This window comes from Hemiscyllium ocellatum, chromosome 14, assembly GCF_020745735.1.
Source record: "Hemiscyllium ocellatum isolate sHemOce1 chromosome 14, sHemOce1.pat.X.cur, whole genome shotgun sequence".
Classification (NCBI taxonomy): Eukaryota; Metazoa; Chordata; class Chondrichthyes; order Orectolobiformes; family Hemiscylliidae; genus Hemiscyllium; species Hemiscyllium ocellatum.
The window spans coordinates 78,413,908-78,423,669 of record NC_083414.1 but is presented as its reverse complement, the minus strand read 5'-3'; the positions used below and the strand labels follow the sequence as shown (position 1 = coordinate 78,423,669).

At 44.7% G+C, this 9,762-nt stretch overlaps 1 non-coding gene across 1 annotated transcript; it reads right to left on the bottom strand.

Annotated features, from left to right (window-relative positions):
• Window positions 1-6,908: 6,908 nt before the first annotated feature.
• Window positions 6,909-6,981, bottom strand: trnav-cac (transfer RNA valine (anticodon CAC)). Its single transcript has one exon. It is a non-coding gene; the product is annotated as a tRNA-Val (tRNA).
• Between the last annotated feature and the right edge of the window lie 2,781 nt (window positions 6,982-9,762).

The following is a 9,762-nucleotide window of genomic DNA, read 5'->3' as shown; positions in this document are numbered from 1 at the left end:
ACCTTCCTGCTTTAGGGAAATCGGCACGCCTGGTTGGTGACAGGCTGTGTGACTCAAATGGGCAGCAGGAGGCTGCAAGATAATGGTTGGTAGTTTGAGACCTTGTTTGTTCTAGATCAGACGATGGGAATAGCACCCTACCTCCATTTAAACCGGAGATTCTATGGCAAGGTTGAATTACAGCCCAAACCATTGATGGTTCTGTGTTCCCTGACCCCACACGGAGTAAGACAGGGACAGACATTGTTCTCTCCAGACCCCCGCTGTCAACAGACAGTGGCCACTGCAGCTCCCTGCACAGCCGTGGGACACAGCTTACAGAAACACCCCCTCACCCCCTCATGAATGGTGCTTCTCATGTGAAAGTCTTTACGTTTAATACGGTAACGGCTGCAATCCAACCCCTGTCCCCAAGATTAGAAGCTGCAGGATTTTGTGATGAGAACAGTGTTATGAAGTTGAAGACGTGCCCTTCACCTTTAAATGAGAGTGAATGCTGTTCAGAACTGAGCGTTGACAAATACCTGTGATGACCAGCTCTCAGTCTCAGCGTGTACTGGAAAATTGGAAAGATGTAACGGCTGGCTGTGAAACAAGCCAGTTTTGTTTGTTAATTAAGAAACAATTCAAATTTTACCAATCAATTTAAATTATGCCTCAGAATACTAAAATCCAATCGCGCTTCGATCTAGTGTTTAGAAACTCTGCAGAACCGAGGACTTCCATAATGTTGCCCCCACTGACCATTCCCCATGAAACATGCCCAGGTCCTCAGTTGAGGAACCTTTGCTCCTTGGCTTTGAACCGGGCTGCCAGCCCAAGGAAATCAAATGTGGTACTGTTTTTAGTGGAAGGATCAGAGCACGGTAACCCCACTCTGAAACAGAATGGCCATCAGTGCTGTACACATCAGTGCATATTCAGAACCAGGTTGGAGAAAACCGTAACAATGTTTCACACAGTAATGAAACGGGATTGTATTCCTTTTCACCACTCCAGCATGTATGAGCGAGCAAATTCAAAGCCAGGTTTGTTGATGTGAGCAGCAAGTTATAAAACTCTGCTCTGCTCATGTCAGACTGAAAGGCTGCCATCGGGAATAAGGCTATTCTTGCCGGATTTTGAAGCGGGGAGTTTTCGTGTATGAGGTGACTCCAATCCACACTACAGTATAGGAAACATCCCCGCGAGCAGCTGGTGTTCAGAGTCGGCCAGCACTAAAATTTACACAGTTCAACACTTCACCTTTCCATTTCCAGGAGCTGGTTGTTCTCCAGCCTAATTGACATCTTTGAAAAATTAAGAAAAATCATGTGAAATTGCTCACAAAATATAGATAAGGATATTGTCAGGGGTGCACAGTTTGGAATGTAGTGCAAGTCTCAACGTGGGCATGACCTTAAGGAAGGTTTGGAAACTGAATACTTCAGTTTTTGTTTTCGGCAATGTGGGGTGAGTTGAAAAGGTTGAGAGCATAGGTGTAAGGTGAGACGGGTAAAATATAAAAGGGATTGAGGCACCTTTCCCACGCAGAAGGTTGTGCGGGATAGAATCAGCGACCAGAGGAAGTGGAGGAGGCTCCTACATTCAGAAGATTTCAAAGGCAGCCGGATGAGTTTCTGGATAGGGAGGGTTTAGTCGGATACGGGCCAGATACTGGGAAATGGGAGCTTGTTTAAAATGCATTTCCAGCGATTTCGAAGCATAAATACTGTTCTGAGGGCAGTCCGGGGCAATCAGCCATAAACAGCTCCCAGATCCTTCAGCAGAACAATTCCAAACTGCGCTCCCAACATATATTGGAAACTTAGCGCACCGCCATCTCCCAGAAAAACTCTGAAATGAGGGAAAACAAAGAACCGAACATGAACGAGTCATGAAAAGTGAAGATTCCCAAAGACAGTCTCGATTACATTAGTTTGCTCATCCGATCAACAATGCGACAGTGCTTGCAGCTCACGTTTCCAGGACAGAAGTGAAGGAAATTAGAGAAATTTAAGACCATATGGCATTGCAATTAACTGGAATTATTTTTTCCATTCACTAGAACACCAAATAATGATAACTAAAGTCACTGCAGGATTTTGTTTCACACCAGCGATGAAATCCCAATCTCCGTTCGGTTTCAGTGGAAATAGTGAACAACACAATTTGGCCGGAACATGATGCAGCAGTTGATACGCTTGAGGGCCAGGCATTTCGTGTGGCAGGCGAATGTGATCACTCCAGCATGGACACTGGCACATTGGAGACGGTGCATTCTCTCAAATCGGAGATACATTTACAAAAAGCAAAGTAAATTGGTCGTGTTGGAATTTAAACACTGAACATTAACACGCTGCAGTAAAACAGGCAAAGCACACAAACGGTGGAATGCGAACAAAACCCTCATTTGCGATTTAAACACAACACAGTGCCTTCGACCACTCGGCCACAAGGCCAACCAGCGGTGTCTGCCATTTTCTTACACTATCAATATTACGCCTGCAAAACAACAGCAGGAAAGTCACAGTGGAAAGACATTCCCCCATCCCTGCCCTGCTCGCACTGACGCTCGAACACATTTTCCTGGCATAAACAAAAGTCTCCTGCAAAACAAAAGGTGCAAAGTCACATGAAAATGGTTCCATGGTCTCTCTCCGACTCGCAAAGCTGCTGGGATGTGCCCTGCTCCAATGTCAATTTCGCAGCAGATAATGAAAGCCCATCAATCCGGACAAAAATCAATAGTAAGCTGAGTCTATCTTCTCAGACTCTTTTCAGCTGCAAATGTATCTGTGACTGCGTGAGAATATATGTTCGCTTATGATTTGGTCAAATAGCCATGAGCTGCTTGACATTACTTCAATTTCGATTCTTGCTTTGCTAAATGATTTCACCTCGAAACTCAGTTGGTGTCCATGTGGCTCATGTCCAGGTGTGAACATCATTGCAGCAAATTGCACGGTTAAGGTAAAAGGCAAGGAAAGTGGCATCTCGAACTGGCCCCGAGGTCAGAGCATCCTCACAATGTGATCTGTCGTTCTCGGATTGTAATGCTACTTCCGGGTTTAGGGTGGAGAACATTCTTTGGGACTCTTATCCTGCAAAACAGACACAGTGACTGAAACTATAGTGCACGGTATAGCGTGGAACACGGCCTGCTCAGCTTTGTGCATTTTCCCTGTAGTCCGCTGTGTTTCGTGTTCCGTGTAAACGTGAAAGTTGTCCTGTTTCGAGCAATGGGTGAAATCATTTAGCAAAGCAAGAATCGAAATTGAAGTAATGTCAAGCAGCTCATGGTTATTTGAACAAATCATAACCGAACATATATTCTCACGCACTCACAGATACATTTGTAGCTGAAAAGAGTCGGAGAAGATAGGCTCAGCATACTATTGATTTTTGTCTGGATTGACGGGCTTTCATTATCTGCTGCGAAATTGACATTGTAGCCGTGCACATCACAGCAGCTGTGCGAGTCGGAGAGGGACCATGGGACACTTTGCATGTGACTTTCCATCTGTTGTTATGCAGAAGGACAATTGGAAATGCAAAAAAATGGGGGGCCCAGCTGGCTGCAAGGTAGTGTGGCCGAGCGGTCTAAGGCACTGGATTCAGGTTCTCTCCTCGGCAGAAGCGTGGGTTCGAATCCCACTGCTGCCATTCCGGCTGATCAACTACACTGCTGCAGCTTTGTAAGAAATGCTGCGTTGATGATGTTCAAAACAAAAGTAAATTTTGTCCGCTTCCAGGGGAATTGAGAACATGCTGGATATTGCAAAACTACTCTGCTGTCATGATAGCGTTTGCCTCCCGTGCAGAAAATCGCAAGCAGCTTGACTGTTGCTTTACGTTCCAAGCAAGTTGAGTTTTTACTGGAACCGAATGGAGACTGTTATTTCATCGCTGTTGTGAAACAAAAGTCCTGCGGTGAGTCGATTCATCGTTATTTGGCTTTCTGGCGAATGGAAAAATCGTTACAATGCATATGTTCTTGAATTTCTCCCATTTCCTTCATTTCCATCCTGGAGACATCGGAAGGCAAAGGTAATCTAATCGAGACTGTGATTGGTGAAATTCCCTTTTTTTATGGCCTCTGATTATTATATTCTTTCTTTCTCTCTTTTCAGCATTGTCTGGGAAGTGGTGGTGCACTAAGGCTGCAGTATGTTTGAAAGAGTAGTTTGGAATTGCCCTGTTGTTAGTTGTGAGATTACTTTATGCCTCATGCCCTCGGACTGTCTCACATTTAGCATTCATGCTTCGCTGTGTCTGAACATGCATAAGGTATGCCAGTTTTGTTTGTGTTCCATGTTAAATGCTTTCTGTTTGCGATTCGCTCAATACATTACGAGTTAACAGGGTTTCTGAGGTAACTTGCAGCAGCAAAAATCCTCAACTGAGGATCTGGGAAAATTCCACCAAGTATGGTCAGTCGGAGCAAAAGTAAGGAAGTCGTTCGTTTCAGCAGTGTTTCACAATACTACCTTTCCCGTGAGCAGTCGAACAGACTAAATGATTGAGCCACAGACTGCGACGGCAAGCTCCGCTAAATAGTAATTCTTTAAAACCGGTGTAGGCAACACAACGTTATTGGGGTATACCGTGTGGAAACAGATACTTCGGTGTATCTCATCCATGCTCAGCACATAACCAAAATTAAACAAGTCCCGTTTCCCAGCATTTGGCCTCAATCCCTCCACACCCATCCTATTCCAGAAACTCACCCGATTACCATTGCAATTTTCCGAGTGCAATCGCCTCCTCCACTTCCTCTGGTAGCTCATTCCATACACGCACAACCTTGTGAGTGGGAAATGTGCCTCAGGTCCTTTGTCAATTTCAGACCACTCACCTTAAACCTATGCTCTCGAGTTTTCAACACACCCCAGCTTGGGTAAAACACGTAAATACTCAGTTCACAACCCTTCCATAAAATCATGTCGCAGCCGTTACGCTGCTGGGAACGTTGTCCCAGCCTTTTCCACCTCGTCCAAACATAAACGATATCCTTGTCTATATTTTGGCACCTATTTCACGTGTCTTTTTTTTTAAACATTTTCAAGGTGTCAATTACCCTGGACAACAACGAGCTATTGGAAACAGAAAGGTGACACGTGGAATGGCTTCAACGTTCAGTGCCGGATGTCACAGAGCTGCAGTGCAGCCAGCCTCGGCTGGTTTCTGTAGTGTAGTGGTCATCACGTCCGCCTCCCACGCGAAAGGTCCCCACTTCGAAAGTAGGCAGAAAATGCTTTGTTCTTCAACTACAGCCTTTTACATGGTCTTTCTGGCTTGCTTCACCCTCTGCAAACCTACCTGCGAAATTGCTCCAACAAATCTGATCTCTTTGTGAAATGTAATGCAATTCCATTTAATTAGTGTGCAAAGCATTGTAAAGGTTTTCTCCAAGCTGGGTCTGATCATATGCCATTCTATTTCAGAGTGTAGTTACCGCGTTCTGAAACTTCCACAAAAACCAGTACCGCATTTGCATTCCTTGCGCAGGCGGGCATGTTCAAAGACTGGGAAGAAGCTGATGCGCTTGTTTCACAGTGCACCACGGATTCCTGAACTGGTCTGTCTCTCAACTGTACCCCAAAGTCGTCTCTGAAAGGGCTCATTTGCAAGCTGTCTGTCGTTATTCAACGTGCGAGAATTGGCACCAGAGTTCCTGAATCATGGTTTGGATCAGTTCGCACGTTAGTGACTCATTCAAACAGCAACAGCAATGAAAGAAACTACACTCTCAGAGGAACCTCTGGGCTTGTGCTTTCATAACGTCGCTAGTATTAAGGTGCGTCCTGAGATCTAAGCCGTGTTGGAACTGAAACGGAGGAATCGACAGAGAGGCTACAGAATGACATCGCATCTTTAGGTTTTCTTTAAATCACTGACGAGCAAGAAAATGTGGGTGAGTTGCAGCTCTGGTGAAACTCCTTCTTTGTGAGTCACTCAGCATCAAGAGACGTGAAGGTGATTCAGGCGTGAGAGCTCTTCACATCGAGAACAAAAGACATTCAAGGGCAGTTAGCAACTCTTCCGGAGTGGGGGTGGGGTGAGTAGTAACTTCTGTTACTATGTTCAGAAACTGCCTTTTAGCTTGAGGTGAACAGAAACTGCATTTCTAATAAGCACTATGGAGTTTAGCAAGATTTATTGAGTCGCTTCTCGACGATTCCCACACAGGTTTCCAACTCAGTTGGTATCCACACCACCCCGACTCCAGGAGAGGTGCTAACTTTCCCACTCGCCCTCCCGTTTACATTTTCCTGCTCGTCAGTGATTTAAAGAAAACCAAAAGGATGCGATGTCATTCTGTAGCCTCTCTGTCGATTCCTCCGTTTCAGTTCCAACACGGCTTAGAACTCGGGACGCACCTTAATACTAGCGACGTTATGAAAGTACAAGTCCAAATGTTCCTCTGAGAGTGTAAGTTCTTTCATTGCTGTTGCTGATTGAATGAGTCACTATAAGGTGCGAACTGATCCAAAACATGATTCAGGACCTCTGGTGCCAATTCTCGCATGTTGAATAACGACAGACAGCTTGCAAATGAGCCCTTTCAGAAACGACTTTGGGCTACATTTGACAGACAGACCAGTCCAGCAATCAGTGGTGTACTGTGACACCAGCGCATCAGCTTCTTCCCTGTCTTTGAACCAGCCCGTCTGCGCAAGGAATGCAAATGCGGTTCTGGTTTTTGTGGAAGATTCAGAACGCGTTAACTACACTCTGAAACAGAATGGCATATGATCAGACCCAGGTTGGAGAAAAACTTTACAATGCTTTGCAAACTAATTTAATGGAATTGCATTGCATTTCACAAAGATAGCAGATTTGTTCGAGCAATTTCGAAGGCAGGTTTGCAGATGGGAAAGCAAGCCAGAAAGTCCATGTAAAAGGCTGCAGTTGAAGAACAAAGCAGTTTCTGCCCAGTTTCGAACTAGGGACCTTTCGCTTGTGAGGCGAACGCGATGACCACTACACTACAGAAACAAGCTGCGGGTGGTGGCGCTGCGGCTCTGTGACATCCAGCACTGAAAGTTGAAGCCATTCCACGTTTCACCTTTCTGTTTACAATAGCTCGTTGTTGTTCAGGGTAATTGACATCTTGAAAAAGTTTTTAAAACAGAAAGACACGTGAAATAGGTGACAAAATATAGACAAGGATATCGTTTATGTTTGGACGAGGTGGAAAAGGCTGGGACAACTTTCCCAGCAGCGTAACGGCTGCGACATGATTTTATGGAAGGGTTGTGAACTGAGTATTTACGTGTTTTACCCAAGCTGGGGTGAGTTGAAAACTCGAGAGCATAGGTTTAAGGTGAGTGGTCTGAAATTGACAAAGGACCTGAGGCACATTTCCCACTCACAAGGTTGTGCGTGTATGGAATGAGCTTCCAAAGGAAGTGGAGGAGGCGATTGCACTCGGAAAATTGCAATGGTAATCAGGAGAGTTTCTGGAATAGGATGGGTTTAGAGGGATTGAGGCCAAATGCTGGGAAACGGGACTTGTTTAATTTTGGTTATGTGGTGAGCATGGATGAGATACACCGAAGTATCTGTTTCCACGCGGTGTACCCCAATAACGTTGTGTTGCCTACACCGGTTTGAAAGGATGACTATTTAGCGGAGCTTGCCGTCGCAGTCTGTGGCTCAATCATTTAGTCTGTTCGACTGCTCACGGGAAAGGTAGTATTGTGAAACACTGCTGAAACGAACGACTTCCTTACTTTTGCTCCGACTGACCATACTTCGTGAAATTTTCCCAGATCCTCAGTTGAGGATTTTTGCTGCTGCAAGTTACCTCAGAAACCCTGTTAACTCGTAATGTATTGAGTGAATCGCAAACAGAAAACATTTAACAAGGAATACAAACTAAACTGGCATACCTAATGCATGTTCAGACACAGCGAAGCATGAATGCTAAATGTGAGACAGTCCGAGGGCATGAGGCATGAAGTAATCTCACAACTGACAACAGGGCAATTCCAAACTACTCTTTCAAACATACTGCAGCCTTAGTGCACCACCACTTTCCAGACAATGCTGAAAAGAGAGAAAGAAAGTATATAATAAGCAGGGGCCATAAAAAAAAGGAATTTCACCAATCACAGTCTCGGTTAGATTACCTTTCCGTTCTGATGTCTCCAGGATGGAAATGAAGGAAATGGGAGAAATTCAATAACATATACATTGTAACGATTTTCCATTCGCCCGAAAGCCAAATAACGATGAATCGACTCACCGCAGTACTTTGTTTCACAACAGCGATGAAATAACAGTCTCCATTCGGTTCCAGTAAAAACTCAACTTGCCTGGAACGGAAATCAAGAGTCGAGCTGTTTGCGATTTTCTGCACAGGAGGCAAACACCATCATGGCAGCAGAGAATCGTCCCAATATTCAGCACGTTTCCACAACACAGTCAATTCTCCTGGAAGCTATCGATTTTTGCTTATGTTTTGAACGTCAATAATGCAGTAGGGATCAAAGCAGTATTTGTTACAATGCTGCGGCGGTGAAGTTGATCAGCAGAAATGGCAGTGGTGTTATTCGAACTCACATCCCTTTCGAGACTGGAACTTGGCTCCAACGCTTTCGATCTCGCTGGCCACCTTATTGTAGGATGGATGTAGATGCCTTGAGAACGTTCAGAGGAGGTTTACCAGGATACTGCCTGGACTGGAAGGCTTATCTTATGAAGAGACGTTGACTGAGCTCGGACGTTTTTCACTGGAGGAAAGAAGGAGGAGAGGGGACCAAATTGAGGTAGACAAGATAATGAGAGACATAGATAGAGTCGATAGCCAGAGACTTTTTCCAAGGGCAGAAATGGCTAACACGAACGGTCAACTTTTTAAGCTGGTTGGAGGAAAGTATAGAGGGGATGTCAGAGATGGGTTCTTTCCACAGAGATTTGTGAGAGCATGGAATGCGACGCCAGTAGCAGTTGCCGAAGCAAGGTCATTGAGGATATTTAAGAGACTGCTGAACATGCATATGGTCACAGAAATTTGATGGTGCATACATGAGGATCAATGGTCGCCACAACTTCGTGGGCTGAAGGGCTTGTTCTGTGCTGTACTGTTCTATGTTCTATGTTCTAAATGTTGTGTTGTTGCCTTGTTCTGTACTCCTTGCGATAGCCAGACATTTCAGCACCATTAAAAGTACGTTACACTCACAACTTCATCACATTGGCATTTGCCAAGACAGGATATTTCACATAACATCGCTCTCTGTCAATCTCGTGTGCCTGAGATTTGAACAATCTCTGGTCTGTGTTAATCAAAACGTCCCTCGTCTCATAACCTCAGATTTAACACGCCCCCTTATGTATGTCATCATTATTAATTGATTCCTCACTGTGTTATGTAAGCACACGTTGAGAAGAAATAAAAATGAGAACAACAGTCACCTATGTGACTGCGATTTGACCCAATGTTGCTGCAACCAACCGATTCAGCTGTAAGTGAAATAGCTCACACCTTTCCTGTTCCAGTAATGTGGTAAGTTTTCATGAGTTGAATTAGACTCAGCATGATTTCAGAGGACACAATTTACTGGGATATAAAGACATGATGAAATACACGGGGGTTGGGGGTGGCATGTGGTGAGGAAAGATATGGTTAGATGTCCCTTGATACAAAATCATTAGAGACGACGGAAATGAGATTTCCTGGGAGATAAAGACACGAGTAAAGGAAAGAAGGGGTTTAATGGGATGCTGGAATACAGGAAGAATCACACGACACAAATCAGGAATGACTGAGTT